Source organism: Mus musculus, chromosome X (assembly GCF_000001635.26).
Source record: "Mus musculus strain C57BL/6J chromosome X, GRCm38.p6 C57BL/6J".
Classification (NCBI taxonomy): Eukaryota; Metazoa; Chordata; class Mammalia; order Rodentia; family Muridae; genus Mus; species Mus musculus.
In genome coordinates, this window is record NC_000086.7 from 81,155,291 (window position 1) to 81,175,569 (window position 20,279).

The following is a 20,279-nucleotide window of genomic DNA, read 5'->3' on the forward strand; positions in this document are numbered from 1 at the left end:
AAGGAGCAATTTGCAAATTCATCTGGAATAACAAAAAACCTAGGATAGCAAAAACTCTTCTCAAAGATAAAAGAACCTCTGGTCGAATCACCATGCTTTACTACAGAGCAGTTGTGATAAAAACTGCATGGTACTGGTATAGTGACAGACAAGTAGACCAATGGAATAGAATTGAAGGCCCAGAAATGAACCCACACACCTATGGTCACTTGATTTTTGACAAGGGAGCTAAAACCATCCAGTGGAAGAAAGACAGCATTTTCAACAATTGGTGCTGGCACAACTGGTTGTTATCATGTAGAAGAATGCGAATCGATCCATACTTATCTCCTTGTACTAAAGTCAAATCTAAGTGGATCAAGGAACTTCACATAAAACCAGAGACACTGAAACTTATAGAGGAGAAAGTGGGGAAAAGCCTTAAAGATATGGGCACAGGGGAAAAATTCCTGAACAGAAGAGCAATGGCTTGTACTGTAAGATGGAGAATTGACAAATGGGACCTAATGAAACTCCAAAGTTTCTGCAAGGCAAAAGACACCGTCAATAAGACAAAAAGACCACCAACAGATTGGGAAAGGATCTTTACCTATCCTAAATCAGATAGGGGACTAATATCCAACATATATAAAGAACTCAAGAAGGTGGACTTCAGAAAATCAAATAACCCCATTTAAAAATGGGGCTAAGAACTGAACAAAGAATTGTCACCTGAAGAATACCGAATGGCATAGAAGCACCTGAGAAAATGTTCAACATCCTTAATCATCAGGGAAATGCAAATCAAAACAACCCTGAGATTCCACCTCACACCAGTCAGAATGGCTAAGATCAAAAATTCAGGTGACAACAGATGCTGGGGTGGATGTGGAGAAAGAGGAACACTCCTCCATTGTTGGTGGGATTGCAGGCTTGTACAACCACTCTGGAAATCAGTCTGGCGGTTCCTCAGAAAATTGGACATAGTACTACCGGAGGATCCAGCAATACCTCTCCTGGGCATATATCCAGAAGATGCCCCAACTTGTAAGAAGGACACATGCTCCACTATGTTCATAGCAGCCTTATTTATAATAGCCAGAAACTGGAAAGAACCCAGATGCCCCTCAACAGAGGAATGGATACAGAAAATGTGGTACATCTACATAATGGATTACTACTCAGCTATTAAAAAGAATGAATTTATGAAATTCCTAGGCAAATGGATGGACCTGGACGGCATCATCCTGAATGAGGTAACACATTCACAAAGGAACTCAAACAATATGTACTCACTGATAAGTGGATATTAGCCCAAAACATAGGATACCCAAGATATAAGATACAATTTCCTAAACACATGAAACTCAAGAAAAATGAAGACTGAAGTGTGGACACTATGCCCCTCCTTAGAAGTGGGAACAAAACACCCTTGGAAGGAGTTACAGAGACAAAGTTTGGAGCTGAGATGATAGGATGGACCATGTAGAGACTGCCATATCCAGGGATCCACCCCATAACCAGCCTCCAAACGCTGACACCATTGCATACACTAGCAAGATTTTATCGAAAGGACCCAGATGTAGCTGTCTCTTGTGAGACTATGCCGGGGCCTAGCAAACACAGAAGTGGATGCTCACAGTCAGCTAATGGATGGATCACAGGGCTCCCAATGGAAGAGCTAGAGTAAGTACCCAAGGAGCTAAAGGGATCTGCAACCCTATAGGTGGAACAACATTATGATCTAACCAGTACCCCGGAGCTCTTGACTCTAGCTGCATATGTATCAAAAGATGGCCTAGTCGGCCATCACTGGAAAGAGAGGCCCATTGGACATACAAACTTTATATACCCCAGTACAGGGGAACGTCAGGGCCAAAATGGGGAAGTGGGTGGGTAGGGGAGTGGGGGTGGTTGGCTATGGGGGACCTTTGGTATAGCATTGGAAATGTAAATGGGCTAAATACCTAATAAAAAATGGAAAAGAAAAAAATCTGAATCTATAAATGGTGATTATAATTTTCCTTTTTTTCATTGAGTGAAATTGACTTATTTCTCCTCTCATTACATGATAATGGAATGAAACTTCTGGTTTTAAGTAATATTTTCTTTACTTTTTTGTTTGCTTATTGTTTTCATTCCGCAAAGTACATTAACGTTGAATGCTGAAGAGAAAATGTATTCACTGTTAGGTGGCATTTTGGATACTTGGCTCATTTGAACTTAGATCTCAAGTATAAGTTCTTTCTTCAATACATGCTTCTCTATTTAAATAAGGTAACAGATTTCAGAGATAAAAATAATAAGGAAATGCTGTTTTTCTTTTTTTATCTCCACCTAGTTAGGATGACTGCATTGATGACACAAAATAAAGGTTTCTAAATTGAATCTGATAGTATTTTGTATCTATAAAGATGAGATCTGAGATCTCTTCAAGTATTAAATACACTTAGATATTTTAGGCTAGTGGTTCTCTACTTTCCTAATGTTGCAACCCTTTATTACAGTTCCCCAAGTTGTGATGACACCAACAAATTCATTTTTATATTATAACTGTAATTTTTCTACTGTTATGAATTGTAATATATATACCTGATATGCAAGATAGCTGATATGTTGCTGAAAGGGCCATGACCCACAGTAGTGATCTCCTTTTTATTTACTTTTAGCGTTTTTTTCTTAAAGACTTAAATTGGTTTAGGATGCACACCAACATATGTATGTGAATCGCCCACCTCATATACACACAAAAACACACACACTCAGTTATTGAAGGAGTCAGGAAGCATATGGGTTAATATTTTGTTATGTTTTTATAATACTCATACATAAGATTCTAGAATCCCATTTAAGTAAGAGGAAGTGATTTAATAAACATAACTCCCGTACATTGTGAGAAATGTACACCTAATGGTGATTTTTGTCTCCAACGATTTACAAATGACTTTAATATTCCCAGTGATATTATGGAGAACACAATATTTAGAGTAAGAAAACAGAAGCAGCTGGTACTATTGTGCATGCTTCAGATCACAAGAAAATGAGAGAATATCCTGTTACCAAAATATACAGAAGGCCTTGATTGAACCTTACAAAATTTGGAATAAATGTTTCTGAAGGCTTTCCTTTTATCCATACTGTGATGGGATCTCTAATACTTAGGAATTTGAAGTTTATTCCACGCCTAGATATTCTTGAGGTTTGGGAAAGCATGTGAGACAGTATTAGAGAAACAATAACAAACAGCATGGCAATGATTCAAGCTAAAAACACTTACGGTTCTCTGACCTTCTCTTTTAGTGAAACACAGATGCCACATTTGAAACAGACTATCTGGGGTAATGTATTTCGTGATGAACACCAGCAGTTTCAGTGAATTTAATTCACCTGATTTTGATTAGAAATGCTTAGCAATTTCAAAGTTTATGAGAAAACATAGGAAGAAGCAATTATCATTCTTATTTAATTGACACAGAGAGGAAAATTATTTTATTTTATCTTATTTTATTTTTTATTAGGTATTTATTTCATTTACAATTCCAATGCTATCCCAAAAGTCCCAACCCCAAGTCCATTCTGCAACCTCACAATAGTTTTCTTATGGTGGCAATTCAACCCATCTGAGAAAGTAAACTGATGTTTGTTAAGAACTCATGATTATAACCCAGAAAGCTGTTAGACACATTGGTGATTTGTGAAATTTTTAAGTAAGATAAATACAAAAATTTGGAGAAGGAAGAAAAGGATTGATAGTTTAGGATCAGTTCTTGACAGATTTTAAATGCAGATTGTTATTTCTACACACTGAATTAAAATGAAATAAACACAACTGGTTGATTATTTCTGGGCCAGAATGCTGACAGGAAATGTTAGGAAACAAAAATACATCCTGGGAATAAGTTAGATTCATTGAGTCAGGTCACAAAAGGGTTACTTATTCCTAACTCTACATTTATAATCACATGGAGAGTTGTTAATAATACCTGGACATCAACTTTAAAAAACAATAAACAAAATCTGTAAATGCAGGGATGGTCATGGGCACATGTAAGTTAGAGTGGGAAATCAGTGAGTTATAATACCATGTGACTCTTCTCTAGGATATTGCAATGGGAAAATTTTAAATCATTAGTATTTGAATAATTTATAAGTTTTGTATGAAAAAATTTACCAATAAAAACACAACAATGTGTTAAATGATATCTCAAATATAACCAACATGGCTGGAATATAGTATGAATTCAATTAGATATTCAATAGATTTAATTTATTTCCTTTTTCAGTATATGTTATATACAGTAGAAGGTATATGAACACAAATATGGTGCTTGCATAGCTTTGAATAAGTATAAGTATTTTGTTTCATTTTAAATATAGACTCAATTGCCTATCCTATGATTAGTTGAATGTAAGCCACTTTTGTCCACAATGACAAATACATGATTTGAGTTTTAGTAGTACTTTCTAGACTTTATTTATGATTACAAAAACAGCATGGAAGACATCATCTATAGCAATTATTTTGGCTGCATGCAAAACAAGCAAACAAACAAAAAGTTTCAACAAAGACAGACACCTATTATCTCAGTATTAGAATTCTAGGGATTATATTATTGTAGATTTATATGTCTTGTCTTTAGATTAATTCAGCAAAATAAGAATGTCACAGAAACCTGTTTTATTTTTGTATTTCCACTGTATCTTTTATAGGGTTAACTTGATTCTGTGGTTCTATAAATTTGTTTTATTTCTATTTTATTATTTACTTCACGTCCTTCTTACTGCCCTCCTTTTGATCCAACCTCTCACACAATCCTTCTCCCCATCCCCACCTCCCCTTCACCTCTGAGCAGGGGAAGCCCCTGCTGGGTATCTCCCCACCCTGTTACTTCAAGTCCCTGCAAGGGTAGGTACTTCCTGTCCCATTGAGGCCAGACAAGGCAGACAAGCTAGAAGCACTATCCCACATACAGACAACAGCTTTTGGGATAGTCCCTGTTCCAATTGTTCAAGACCCACATAGAATACCAAGCTACACATCTGATGCATGTGTGCAGCAAGATGTAGGTGCAGCTCATGTATGTTCTTTGGGCAGTGGTTCAGGCATGGAGAGCCCAAACCATCCATGTTAGTTGACTCTGTTGGTCTTTTTGTGGCATTCCTATCCCTTTTAGGGTCCCAAATTCTTATTCTTTAATAAAAGTGGCCAAGCTCCATTCACTGTTTGGCTGTGAGTATCTACATCTGCCTTTGTCAGGTGCTGGGTAGAGCCTCTCAGAGGACAACTTGCTCCCACGTACAAGCATAACAGAGTAACACTAATAGTGTTAAGGATTGGTGCTTGCCCATGGGCCAGTTATTGGTTGGCTATCCCCTCAGTCTCTGATCCATCTCCCTTGCCTACATTTCTTATAGACAGGATAAATTTGGGGTTGAAAGTATTGTGGGTGGGTTGGTGTCTCTATCATTCCACTAGGGTTCATGTCTGGCTACAAGAGGTTGTTGGATCTGGCACAGGTGCAAAATGTGAGGTTGACATAGTTCCTGCACCTGGAGCATCACCAGTCCATTGATCCTCATGATCCTCATGTGTACTGATAATTGCTGGTGTCATGAAGCTGATCTCCTCTCCTATTTCACTTTCAATCTTTCATTCTGTTTTTTTTCCTTCCTCAAAAAACCCTAAAATTTATTTTTTTAAGATATTTTCTTTTTGTACATTTCAAATGCTATTCCGAAAGTTCCCTATACCCTCCCCCGACCCTGCTTCCCTTCCCACCCACTCCCACTTCGTGGCCCTGGCATTTCCCTGTACTGGGGCATATAAAGTTTGCAAGACCTAGAGGCCTCTCTTCCCAATGATGACCAACTAGACTATTTTCTGCTACATATGCAGCTAGAGACATGAGCTCTGGGGGTACTGGTTAGTTCATATTGTTGTTCCACCAGTAGGGTTGCAGACCCCTTTAGCTTCTTTGGTACTTTCTCTAGCTCCTACATTGGTGGCCCTGTGTTCCATCCAATAGATGATTGTGAGCATCCACTTCTTTATTTGCCAGGCACCAGAAGCAGTTCTCAGGAATGAAAAATGGAGGTGGTCATGAAGTTGTGGAGGACAAGGAACAGGCCTTCTGCTTGGCTTTAGGGACAGAGGAAACAATCTAGACAACATACCTATAAGGGCCATACAAGCCTCCATGTTACTGTGTAGAAATAATTCCTTGCCAGACTTGATAAAAATTTTAGTCTCATGAAGAGATGCATGTATCGATTAAGGTCAGGATGGTCATTCTGCCTGAAGTTCTTTTATTGTTCAGGATTGTTTTGGCTATTCAGAGATTTTCATGATTTTTTTAATGAGCAATTGTCATAAAAACTGCATAGTATTGGTACAGAGACAGAAACGTTGATCAATGGAAAAGAATTGAAGACCCAGAAATAAAACCATGCATTTATGTCCTTAACTTTGAGAAAGAAGTCAAAAGTATACAAAGGAAAAAAAGAAAGCATCTAAAATAAGTGGTGTTGGTCTAACTGGCCATTGGTATGTAGGAAAATGAAAATAGAACCATATTTGTCACCTTGCACAAATTTCAAGTCCAAGTGGACCAAAGACCTCAATACAAAACCAGATACACAGGAATCTAATAGAAGAGGAAGTGGGGAAGATCCTTGAACTCATTGACACTGGCAGGCAGGTATTTTCTAAACAGAACTCCAATGCTTCTGAGTCTAAGATCAAAAATTGATAAATAAGACCTCATGAAACTGAAAAGCTTCTATAAGGAAAGGATATAATCAATAGGACAAATCTGCAACATAGAGATTGGGGAAAAATCTTCACTGACCCCACATTAAATACATCTAATATTAAAAATATATAAAGAACTCAAGAACCTAACCTCTCAAAAAAAAAAAAAAAACTAATCAAAAATGGGGTACTGGGCTAAAATGTGAATTCATAATAGAGGAATCTTGAATGGCTGAGAACCATTTAAACAAATATTCAATATCCTTACTCATCAGGGAAATGGAAATCAAAACTACCCTTAGATTCTACCTTACACCAATCAAAATGGCTAAGATCAAAACCTCAGGTGACTGCACATTTTGGCAAGGATGTGGAGAAAGAGGAACACTATATGACTGATGGTCAAATTGCAAACTGATACAACTACTCTGGAAATCAATCTGGAGGTTCCTCAAAAAATTGGAAATAAATCTACTTGAAGACCCAACTATGCCACTCTTGGGAATATACCCAAGAAATGCCCCATCCTGCCACAGGGGCATGTGTTCTATTAGGTTTACAGTAGTCTAATTTTTGATAGCCAGAAGCGGGAAACAACCCAGATGTCCCACAACAGAAGAATGGATACAAAAAGTGTGGTTCATTTCCACATTAGAATATTACTCACCTATTAAGAACAAGGACATCATACGTTTTGCAGGCAAATAGATGGAACTAGAAAATATCATGCTGTGTGAGGTAACTCAGACTCAAAAGGACATGCATGGTACGAACTCACTGATAAGTGGGTATCAGCCAAAATAAAAGTATAGAATGCCTAGGATACAATACAGAGAACTTAAGGTTAACAAGCTGAAGGGCCCAAGTGAGGATGCTTCAATCCCACTTGGGAGGAAGAAGAAAACAGTCATGTGAGACAAAGGGAAAGAGGAAAGAGGAAGGAGGGACATAGGTGGTAGAGGACATGAGGAGGGGAAGTGGTGAATATGATCAGGTATTGGGAGTGTGGAACAGAAGAGAAGCCATGAAAGCCAGCAGAATGAATAGATATATGCAACCTCCGGTGGTGGGGGGGTGGGAGGTTGGAGGACCCTCTAGAATGCAGCAGAGACCTGGGAGGTTAGAGATTTTCAGGACTCAAAGGGAGGGACCTTAAATGAAATATAGAACAGTGAGGAGAGGCAAATTTTAGCATCCGTCTCCAATAGAAAGACAGGACATCAAGTGGAGGGATGCAGTTGCTACCCCATAAATAATCAAAAACTCTGATCCAGAATTGTTTCTGTCTAAAAAAACAAAAAAAAAACAAAACAAAAAAAACAAACAAACAAACAAAAAAAAACCTTCAGGGACAAAAATGGAGAAGAGATTGACAGAAAGGAAGTACAGTGACAGCCCAACTTATGCTACATCTCAAGGGGAGGCTCCAGGTCTGACACTATTACTGTTGCTATGGTGTGCTTACAGACAGGAGCCTAGTATGGTTGTCCTTCAACAGGCCCAACAAGCAGCTGACTCAGACAGTTGCAGATACTTACACCTATCTCCTCTGGTTGAATTAGGGAAAGGCTAGAAGAATCTGAGGAGGGTGACCACATAGGAAGAACAGCAGTCTCAATTAACCCAGACCCCTGAGATTTCTCAGACACTAAGTCACCAAGGAGGCATCATAAACTAAATGATATGGGGCCCAATACATATTCAGCAGAGTACTGCCTTGTCTGGTTTCAATGAGAGAAAAAGAACCTAAGCCTGAAGAGATTTGAGGCCCCAGGGAGTGGGGAGGCCTGGCAGGGGTTGGGTGAGGGTTGGGCACATCCTCTTGGAGAAACAGTGGAGGAGTAATGCGATGAGGAACTGTTGTAGGGCAGACCTGGAGTGAGGGTAACTACTGGACTGTTAAAATAATAAAAGTAATAAAACAAACAAATAAAGGTAAGATCCTATCTTCAATCCTTGTACTACAACAAAATTCAAATAGTACAAACTTGCTATCAATCTCTATAAGTATAATTAGCTGAAATGTGATATTTTTACATGGAAGACATCTTTAAAACATGTTTTTGTGGACATTTGCTTTATTTAACGTTAACAAAAGCTGATAAAATTATTGCCCCCGCAAATAAGTCGTAGAAACATCACCTATTTGAAAGAACAATACCATTAATTACAATGTTTAATTGTAAGAATCAAGCTATGGTTATTGGTGAAACCAATCTACTTTGGTAGCTCTAAAGTGTACAGATGCTAATTTTTAAACAAAGGTGACAAATACCAGTTCAAGTTTCCTAACACTTCAGGATCTACATAAACTTGATTGTGTGCAGAAAGAGTGGCAGTGCAGTCAATAATCTAAAAGCATAATTTTCCAAATAACTTTTAGTAACAAATTAAAACTTTTTATATGTCTAAATCTACACAAAACTGAAAGCAATCTATTTTCTACCTGAGATCAAAAACTTGTTTTTTTTTTCATATCTAAACATAATTCTTAGTATTGAGGTAAATCTGATTTCACATGACACACTGTAAAAGCTCAATAAAATAATTTGAAGCCATGCTTTAGTGAGAAGTCTCCTATTTTCTATTTCATATATATATATATATATATATATATATATATATATATATATATGTATATATATATACATATACATATACACATATACATATACATATACATCTTTTCAAGGCTACTGACAACTTCATGAAGTTAAGAGGCCTACAATGGAACCATGCTATGACTCATTGTATAAGAATAAAAGGGACTCATTTATATAGTGCTCCTGCATGTGAAATATGAAATGGGATCCAAGTACCTACGTATATACACAAATCACTATGGGTTCAGAAGTAAAGCTCAGTTCTAAAAAAAATCACTGTACTCTTCTTTGGAGCAGAAGCTGGAAAACAGTAATGTAGATCAAAACACGTGTGTGAAAGGTCCTCAAGCATTGACCTGTTTTTTTAATGAGTGTAACCTGTAGTTTCTTTAATGAGTCAACATCATTTCCTGTTCCTTCCTCTTGCTCTTTACCACAAAACAAAAACCAAGCAAACCAAAATCAACCAACAACCAACCAATAATGAGAGAAGCTACTTATATAGCTGCCTCCTTCATGGCTCTCTGGCAATGCTTTCAAATCTTCAATGAAAAAATAAGCTAAATGAAGAGGTGAAAAGACTGTGTGATGTATGGAATGAAGACTGATTGAACTGAGGAAGACTGTAAGGAAGCCTAAGCAAGAACCTTTTGTAGATAGTCCTGGGGCTAATTATATTTGATGTCAATTCTGTTCTTCTGTGAGTGGTGTTGAACAAGAAATGAGTTAACACTCGGGTGATTTCTCATAAACCTGATTCCCACCTTAATTTGTAAAATTTGTAAAAATGAGGAGAACTGATAAAAGGGAAGGTGGAGCAGAAGGTGGGGAGAGAGAAGAAGGAGAGAATGGAAGATGGAGAGGATGCAGAGGAGGAGGAGGAAGAAGAAAAGTGGAGCAGAAGCACATGGCCTGGAGAAACCACAAGTTCTAAGGGGACTCATAGATGTGGGAGATGGTAGTGTAGCAGTAGATCTGCCCAATCTAGGTGCACAGCATGTAATCATATTAATTGTGTCGTGTTTTCATTGCCAGGGCATATTTGGGAGGAGATTTACCACAACAAGAACATGCCCCCCAAAAGACAGAAAGTAAGAAAATAGGGAAGCATTCCTCCTCCAGTCCTTCTCTCAGAGTCTTTCAAACTCTGAATAAGAAATGATTCATCAGGAACTAGAGAACTGAGTTAATAGGTAAAGAAGTACAGAAGGGCTTTAGCTACCAATGAGTTTCTTTGCTCTTGTATTGGCAATGTCAATACAATTCTTGTTGGTGTCAGCCTTTTCTGTGATCTTCTGTATTTGCTGGGTTTGAGCATAAATTTCTTTGCCCGTACCCAAAGTCATGTACTTTAGGTTGCCTAGGATGCTGCCCACTTGATCCAGGTTGTCCTCTATCTCATATTCTCTGGCATCATTAGTTACAGGTCTAATGTATCCACTGCTGGCTGCTCCTGTAGTTTGCTGAGGCTGATCATTTGTTATCTGGCTCAGTTGCTTAGGTACTACACTGCTAGGTGAGTTGTTGCTTTAGTGGCTGGTTATTAGTTGGCCTTTCTCTCAGTCTCTGCTACACCACTGTATTTCTTTTAGACAGGAAAAATTTGGGGGAATTTTTTTTTGTGTGTGTGTATGAGTTGATGTCCCTATCCTTTCATTGGGTACCATGGTGGCTCTAAAAGTTGATCACTTCAAGTTCCATATCTATCACCCAGTACAAAACTTAAGTCTAAGTGGATCAAGGACCTCAACATAAAACTGAGTACACTAAATCTAATAGAGGAGAAAGTGGGAAAGAGCCTTGAATGCATTGGTACAGAAAAAATTTTCTTGAACAGAATACCAGTGGGCTAAGGCCATAAGATCAAAAATTGATAAATAGAACCTCATGGAACTGAAAATCTTCTGTAAGACAAAGGACACTGTCACTAAGACAAAATGGCAGCCTACAGATTGGGAAAAGATCTTCACTAATCCTGCATCTGACACAGGGATAATATCCAATCCCTGACCCTATTAATTATAATCCTATTATACTTGCAGACAGGAGCCTAGCAAAATTGTCCTTTGAGAGGCTCAACCCAGAAGCCAAGGTATGCAGAGACCCACAGCAAAACATTAAGTGGAGTTCAGGGAGTCTTATGGAAATGTTGGGGGATGTATTGAGGTACCCAAAGAAGACAGGGCTTCCAAAGGAGGACCTATATTGTAAACTATACTGGACAGAGCTCACAATGAACCACCAACTGAAGAGCTAGCACAGGCTAGACTTAGACCCTCTGCAGATGTAGCAGATATGCAGCATGGACTTCATGTTGGTCCCCAAACATCTGGAATTGGAGCTGTCCATGAATTTGTTGCCTGTTTTTGGATCCTGTTCCTCTCACTGAGCTGCCCTGTCTGGCCTCAGTGGGAAAGGATTCACCTATTCATTCAGTGACTTGATGTGCCAGGGTAGAGGGTATAGATAGTACTCCAGTAGTTGGCTGCTGAGAGTGTAAGACACATAAGACATTCTCCTTCTCAGAAGAAAATAGTTGGGAGGAACTGGGGAAGATCTGTGTGAGGGCATACTGGGGATAGAGTGGAGGCATATATTGGAATGTAAAGTGAATAAATAGATAACATTTTTTAAAAGTATTCTTTTGGGGATTTCCTTTGTCAATGACTGCCCGTTGGAGAATTAGGACAAGTATAGTGCTGCTTTAAAATTTGACACAAAAACCCATAAATCAATACACCACAGTATGATTTTAGAAAGAGAAAAACTATCAATAAGATACTTGATAGTAAATCATATATCTGTGACCTTGTTTGGCTGATATCTACTGCAAAGAGAAGAGAAGCCAATTAGAGCCACATGAATGATTAAAGAATTTCATACAGATCTCAAAATATTCTTAGAATGAATTTGCTACAGTATTTCAGTGACAAGGCAAACAAATGATAGGACTCCAATAATGCATTACTGAAGGAAGTTTTGAGAGAGACACATACAGTTAATACTCTCATATATTTTGACTATACAAACAGAGTTACTGATATATACTGAGTATACTTTACCAGGAAAAAGGATGTTCAAATCCTAGGTTAAAGTTGTGAAAGCTATGGGCCTGTGCAGTAAATTTGATTACTGAATAATCCTAAAAGGGGCCTATTCATTGTGTTCTACTAGCCTTAGTTTGGTCATGTGATTTGCTTTGGCCAAAGCATTCTGTCATTTTTTTTCACCTAAATTTTAAGAGTGAATGTGCTGTTCCCTATACCTTCTTATTTCTGGTGCCTCAATATAAGACAGAGTAACAACTGGTCTTTATGACTAAGTGGTGTAACTGAGGCACAGAGACTGAGACAATTCAGACTCTGGCTGGATTAAAGTCAGAAATCTTTCTGCCTTATTCTGTTGAGTACTAAGATTAGAGGCCTATACACTCTTAACTTCTCCACATTTTATTTTACTTAGGTTAAAAGCTTAAACACTATTAGAGCTCTGCCATCTATTTGTTTTATTTTGTTTAGTAAGTGTTGCAGACCCATATCATTCTGGTCTTCCCAGAATGTCTGCTCTATCCAGGGACACAGGTGAGACCCCTCCATAAAGCCCAGAAGACATGGGCACTGCTCCACCCTGCCAGAGCTCCATTTCCCTTTCATTATGCACATGTACTTGCTCTTTGGGATCAAGTCTCAAACCCACCCCACAACACATAGCTGATGTATGAAAGAATGTTTGGACACAATCTCACCCAAACCTTATACATATATGTACATACACATAGTTGATATCGGATGGAAGGAACAGTGTTCTAACCCCTACTCACAAAAACTTTACACATATACACATAGTTGATGAAAGGAAACATCAATGTTCCAACCCTCCACTTGTGGGGCATTGGGCTTTGCACTACAGGCTGATCTCCAGTTGAGCTGAGGTCTGAACCCTGGTGGTAATAATTCACCTAAATGACAAGGTAGGAGTTCCCTCATACTCCTGGAACTCTGGCTCCTGCCTAAGTTACCACCCCCGACAGCCCCCAAAAGAGAAGCATGGTCAGTACTCACGTAGGCAATGGCCCAAGCATCTGAGCTTCAGGCTAAACTCCTTCCCAGTTACCTAGCCACAGTGAAGATCATAAAAAGGGCTGTTCAACCCCACCTTGCTCTCTTACCTCTCACTCCTTTGTTCTCTTACATCTCACTTCTCTCTCCTCTCTATTTGTCTTCTCCTCTCCTATCCTTTCTCCCTTTTACTTTCTCCCTCTTACTCTCTCTTTCTCTCTATTTCTCTCTAGCCTTTCTCTTCTCTCTCTCCCCCCTCTCTCTCTCCCTCCCTCCTCTCTCTCTCTCTCTCTCTCTCTCTCTCTCTCTCTCTCTCTCTCTCTCTCTTCCTCCCCGCCTTTCTATAATATAGCTCTAAAACCATAGAATGTCTCTCATCAAGGCCCACTGTACTGGGAGGATGGGACAAGCTTTCTCCTAATGAGCCATTTCTAATCTCCCATTAGAAGGCCTTCCTGCGCTCCAGTCAAGATCCACTGCACACACTCTCACAGGTGTTGGGAACCTCTTCCCTCTTCCCTCTCTCCTATAAACATGTGTCTTTAGCATGGTAGCTCCAGGAATCCGAGGTAGGGATGCCCCTTGGCCACCCTGTCAAGAGTGGGTCAGAGGCTTGAATGCCCACCTAGGGATGAGTGGAAAGTGTATGGCAGCTCTCCCATGCCTGACAGACCAGAGAATAGGTAAAACTCTGGCGGGGCATGGGTCTTTTCCTCCCCTCTCTCCCCCAGCGCCCCCTCTTTAGTTCCCAACATCCACTCACACAAATCTTACACATGTACTCATGGTTGATGGATAAAAGGAGTAATCCTTCCATTCTTCATTCTTTTATCCATAGCTTATATATCCCAGAAAAGTCTTTCAAGTAGTATAAAATTACAATGTGATTATATTTTAGTTTTCATCTAATAAATAATTATGGAAAAATCAGTGTGCTACCCAATACCTTTACAAAACAAAACAAAACAAAACAAAACAAAACAAAACAAAACAAAACAATACGTAGTACAAGTAAAGAAAACAAATTATTCCTCCAAACCCACATAAATTTGTACCTAAGCAACTTGTCTTATATTAACAACTTATAAGCAAGCAAGGTAGTTTTCTCAGCTAGTTTATCTTACTGACAGGTAGCAATTTGCACTTGCAACAAAAGAAGTAATTATTTCATTACTTATCTTTTAAAATAATCTTGTAAGAATCTTAAAGGAATCACAAATATAAACTTTTATATAAAAATCAGTCAAATCTACCTTTAAATCCTCAGAATGCATATCTGTTCATCAGCAATTCTTAATAAATAATTTAAGGAAACCGAGGGCAAAAGATGGGTATAGAAAATTAATCAGCTGCAGTTCAGCCTCAATGAGAGTCATGTCAGTCAGTGCTGCCATTGTTCCTATTCCATGATTATAAAAGGTCCTTAGCTTAACTAATAAAAGTGTGTCTTTCTGAACTTCATATTGCTATCTAAGATTTTTTACATCAGGGCCAGTAGCAAAACCATCTCAATCTAGCTTCACTAACAAGTATATTTTTACATATCTTTTCTTTTTTTGTTTGTTTTTGTTTTGTTTTGAGAAAGGGTTTCTCTATGCAGTCCTGGAACTCACTCTGTAGGCCAGGCTGGCCTCGAACTCAGAAATCTGCCTGCCCCTGCCTCTCAAGTGCTGGGATTAAAGGCATGCACCACTACTGCCCTGTTTTTACAAATGTTTTCTAAGGAAGGTGGTCACTGCTGGCAATCTACATCTCTAAGTTCTTCTCTAGTGTAGTGATTGACTCATTAATCTTTTTTTTTTAATTAGGTATTTTCCTCGTTTACATTTTCTTTATTTTTTGGTCTACTTTTTTTTTTATTTATATCACATCCACACTGCCATATATAAAAATTAGAAGCTAGGAATAACATATTAGAGACAAGATACAGTTTGTCTTTCCAATCTGGGCTACGTCATTTAACATAATAATTTCAAATTCCATGCATTTCCTGAAATTTCATGGTTTTCTTCATATATGTCTTTGTTAGTTATGTTTCTTGAAGATAACAAATAGCTGGATCTTGCCTTCTAATTTAGTTAATCTGTGTCTTTTTTTTTAATTAGGTATTTTCCTCGTTTACATTTTCAATGCTATCCCAAAGGTCCCCCATACCCACCCCGCCAATCCCCTACCCACCCACTCCCCCTTTTTGGCCCTGGCGTTCCCCTGTACTGGGGCATATAAAGTTTGCAAGTCCAATGGGCCTCTCTTTGCAGTGATGGCCGACTAGGCCATCTTTTGATACATATACAGCTAAAGACAAGAGCTCCCGGGTACTGGTTAGTTCATATTGTTGTTCCACCTATAGGGTTGCAGTTCCCTTTAGCTACTTGGGTAATTTCTCTAGCTCCTCCATTGGGGGCCGTGTGACCCATCCAATAGCTGACTGTGATCATCCACTTCTGTGTTTGCTATGCCCCGGCATAGTCTCACAAGAGAGAGCTATATCTGGGTCCTTTCAGCAAAATCTTGCTAGTGTATGCAATGGTGTCAGCATTTGGAAGCTGATTAGGGATGGATCCCTGCATATGGCAATCACTAGATGGTCCATCCTTTCGTCACAGCTCCAAATTTTGTCTCTGTAACTCCTTCCATGGGTGTTTTGTTCCCATTTCTAAGAAAGGGTAAAGTGTCTACACGTTGGTCTTCATTCTTCTTGAATTTCATGTGTTTGGCAAGTTGTATATTATATCTTGGGTAATATTTTCCAGAAGCAATGCCTGAAAGAGATCAAGTATTAGTATTGTGAATGCCAGACATAATGGCCAGTAAGGGACTGGAAGTCCCCTTAAAGTTTTTCATATAATTGTTAGATTAAGAAGGGCATAAGGGAAACAAGTAGAGCAGAACTCCAGAACAGCATAAAGTCCTCAGGGCATGTAATCCTTGGGGCCATGCCACACCGAGGCTCAGCCATTTGGTTGTAGTTTCCCACATGTCTCATTCCATGAGTTCTAAAGACATTCATTATTCCTCCTGCATGGTCCTTCACAATGAACCAAATGATTTAATAGATATCTATAGAACCTTCCATGCCAAAAGAAAAGAATATATCTTCTTCTCAGTGCAGGAATGATTCACTATAGGAAAATCCATTAATGTAATCCACTTTATAAACAAACTCAAAGAAAAAAATTAAATTACATAACCATCTTATTAGAGGCTGCAAATGGCTTTGACAAAAAAAAATCTAACATCCCTTTCTGTTAAAAGAGTTGGAGAGATCAGGGATTCGAAGAACATATGTAACATAACTAAAGCAATATATATCAAACTAATAGCCAACATAAAATTAAATGGATGAAATTTAAAACAATCCTGTTAAAATTAGGGACAAGACAAAGCTGGCCACTCTCTCCCTATAATTTTATTATAGTACTTGAAGTTCTAGTTAGAGCAACAGAGAACAAAAGATTAAGGGGGATATAAATTGGAAAAGAAGAAGTCAAGGTATCACTACTTGCAGAAGATAAGACAGTATAAACAACAGACCCTGAAAATTCTACCAGATAACTCCTACAGCTGATAAACCCCTTCAGCAATATGACAGGATACAAAATTAACCTAAAGAGATCAGTAGCACTCCTGATATCAAGAATAAACTGCCCGGGAAAGATTTGAGGGATACAACACCCTTCACAATAGCCACAAATAATATAAACTACCTTGGTATAATTTTAACCAAGAAAGTAACAGATTTGTATGACAAGAACTTCAAGTTCCTGAAGAAAAAAATTGAACTCAAAAGATGGAAATATCTCCCATGCTCATGGATCATTAGGATCAATAGAGTAAAAATGGTCATCTTTCCAAAAGCAATCTACAGATTAAATTAATTTCGCATGAAAACTACAACACAATTTTTACAGAACTTGAAGAAGCAATTCTCATCTTCATATGGAAGAGCAAAAAACCCCAGGAGACCCAAAACAAACCTGAAGAATAAATAACCCCTGGAAGTATCACCATCTTTGACATGAAGGTGCACTACAGAGCAATTGTGATAAAAACCACATGATAATGGTAAAGAAACAGATAAGTTAACCAATGGAATAGAATCGAAGACCCAGAAATAAACCCACAAACCTATGGATACTTGATTCTTGACAAAGAATCCAAAACTATACAATGGAAAAAAGAAGCATGTTCAACAAATGATGCTTGTGTAACTGGACGTTTGCATATAGAAGAAAATAGATTCATATTTATCACCACACAAAAACTCAAGACCAAGTGGATCAATGACCTCAACATAAAAATCAGATACACTGAATCTAATAGAACAGAAAGAGGGAAATATCCTTGAATGCACTGGCATAGGAGAAAATTTCCTGAACAGAACTCCAATGCCTCAAGCTCTAAAATCAACAGCTGATAATTAGGACCTCATAGAACTGAAAAGCTCTTCACCAACCCTAAGTCTGACAAAGGCCTAATATCCAAAATATGTAAAGAACTCAAAGTTAGCCAGGCACTGGTGGTGCATGCCTTTAATTCCAGCACTTGGGAGGCAGAGGCAGGAGGATTCCTGAGTTCAAGGCCAGCCTGGTCTACAGAGTGAGTTCTAGGACATCCAGGGCTACACAGAGTAAGCCTGTCTCAAAACAAAACAAAAACAAAAACAAAAAACAAAAAACAAAAAACAAAAAACCAAATAACCCAATTAAAAATGGGGTACAGAGCTAAACAGAGAACTCTCAACAGAGGAATCTCCCTTCAATGGCCAAAAGGCACTTAAAGAAATGTTCATCATCTTTAGTCATCTGTGAACTGTAAATCAAAATGACCCTTAGATTTTACCTTATTCAAATCAGAATAGCAAAGTTCAAAAACTCAAGTGATAGCTCATGTTGGCAAAGATGTGGTTCAAGGGGAACACTCTGCTCTTCCTAGTGGGGTTGCAAATTTGTACAACCATTCTTTAAATCAATCCTACAGATTGGAAATAGCTCTACCTAAAGACCCAACTATACTGCTCCTGGGAATATACCCAAAAAGTGCTCCACCACAACCCATGGATATGTGCTTCACTTTTGTTATAGTTGTTTTATTCATAATAGCCAGAAACAGGAAGCAATCCACATATATATCAACCAAAGAACAAATACAGAAAATGTGGTTCATTTACACAATGTAATACTACTATTCAGCTATTAAGTAGATGAATATTATGAATTTTGCAGGAATATGGATTGGTTTAGAAAATATCATCCTGAGTAAAGTAACACAGATGCAAAAGGACATTCATGGTATGTACTCATACTCATTGATAAGTGGATACCAAAAAGTGCAGAATACACATGATAAAACCCATGAATCCAAAGATAGTAAATAAGAAGGAAGGCCAACGTGAGGATGCTTTAAGCTCACTTAGAATGGGGAACAAATTAGTCATGGGAAGCAGTGGGAAAAAGAAACCTGGGTGGGAGATGGGAAGGGAAGGAGAGTAGCGGGACAGGATTGGTTATGGGGAGAGATAAGAAAGAGGCCCAGAGGGCTGTGGGTTAAAATGTTGTCCTAGGTAGTTCTGAAACAGGCCTAGGGCAACTCATGGAGGCAGGACACAGGCAGTTTTGACTGTGTGCACACCACACCGACACTGGGTGGGTGTCGAGCTGTGTGAAGCTGCAGGACTCTGCTCCAGTGGTAGGGAAGCACAGTCTGAAGTCCCCAGGGAACTGGAGGAATTAGCTCAGGGGTCCCAGCCAGTATGGAGGCCGAGGACTACAAGTTCTCAGAGTTCTCAGACTCTTGGGAACCCTAGATGCCACAGAATGCTGCAGAATAGCTGAGAACAGAGTGGGAGCCTTTGGGCTAGCTCTAGCCTAGGGCAGAATGGAAAAGGATTGGAGGAGAGTTCTGCTGGGTCCCTTGGGGATGAGAGAGTTCTTAGCTTGCTCAGGCAGCTTGATTTGGTGGAGTCCATTGGTGAGAGAGCAGGGAGACCTCCTGCAGGAGATAGATGAGGCTCTTTAGAGGAAGACCTGATCCATTGCTCTCCACCTTGGGTCTAGATGAGAAGAGGCAGCCCATTGTTTTAAAGCGTTTATTGCCATGGTGAAAAGTTGTGATGAGTGAAACCGCTCCCCACTTTCTCAGGGTGGGCCTGAGGTTAAATACCTTTTGTAACAAGAAGTCTGACAGTGGATCCATACCTCCCTTTTGCTCTGCTGGATCCAATGCCCACACCCCCTCCAGCCCATATTCATCCTCACCTCTGCAACAGAAGACTTGCTACTGTCTCTCTTTCTTCTCTGATTCAGTCCCCAATGGATTACAAAGATCTCCTCCAAACTTCATTTAGCAAATTCATTCCATTATTGAAGCCTCCAACATCAGCATAGGAACCATAGGAACACATCAGCTGAGCAGGCCAGGAAAACAGGTAAGCTAAGTAAAGAATGTCAATATTTCCGTTTCTCTTCTAGAGAAAATCTCCCAATACCATTCTTATTCTTCCCTGACACAGTGATCAATGAGTAGGTAGTTGTTCAGTTTCCATGATTTTGTAGGCTATTTTTCTGTTCCTTTTGATGTCCAGCTTTAATCCATGGTGGTCTGATAAGATACAAGGGATAAAACACCACAACAAAAACCAATAATAGAAAGGGCTTATTTCATCACACACATCCACATCATATTCACCATTTCAAAGGGCATAAAGAAGGCTATAACTGAAGCAGAAGCCATGAAGGAAACTGCTTACTGGCTTGTTTCTCATGGTTTGCTGAGACTGCATTTTTATAGCAAAAGGACCATCAACCCAGGGGTGGCATCACCCACAGTGAGATAGGCTCTGACCTACAAACATGCATAAAGTCAAATCTTACTGAGATATTTTCTCAA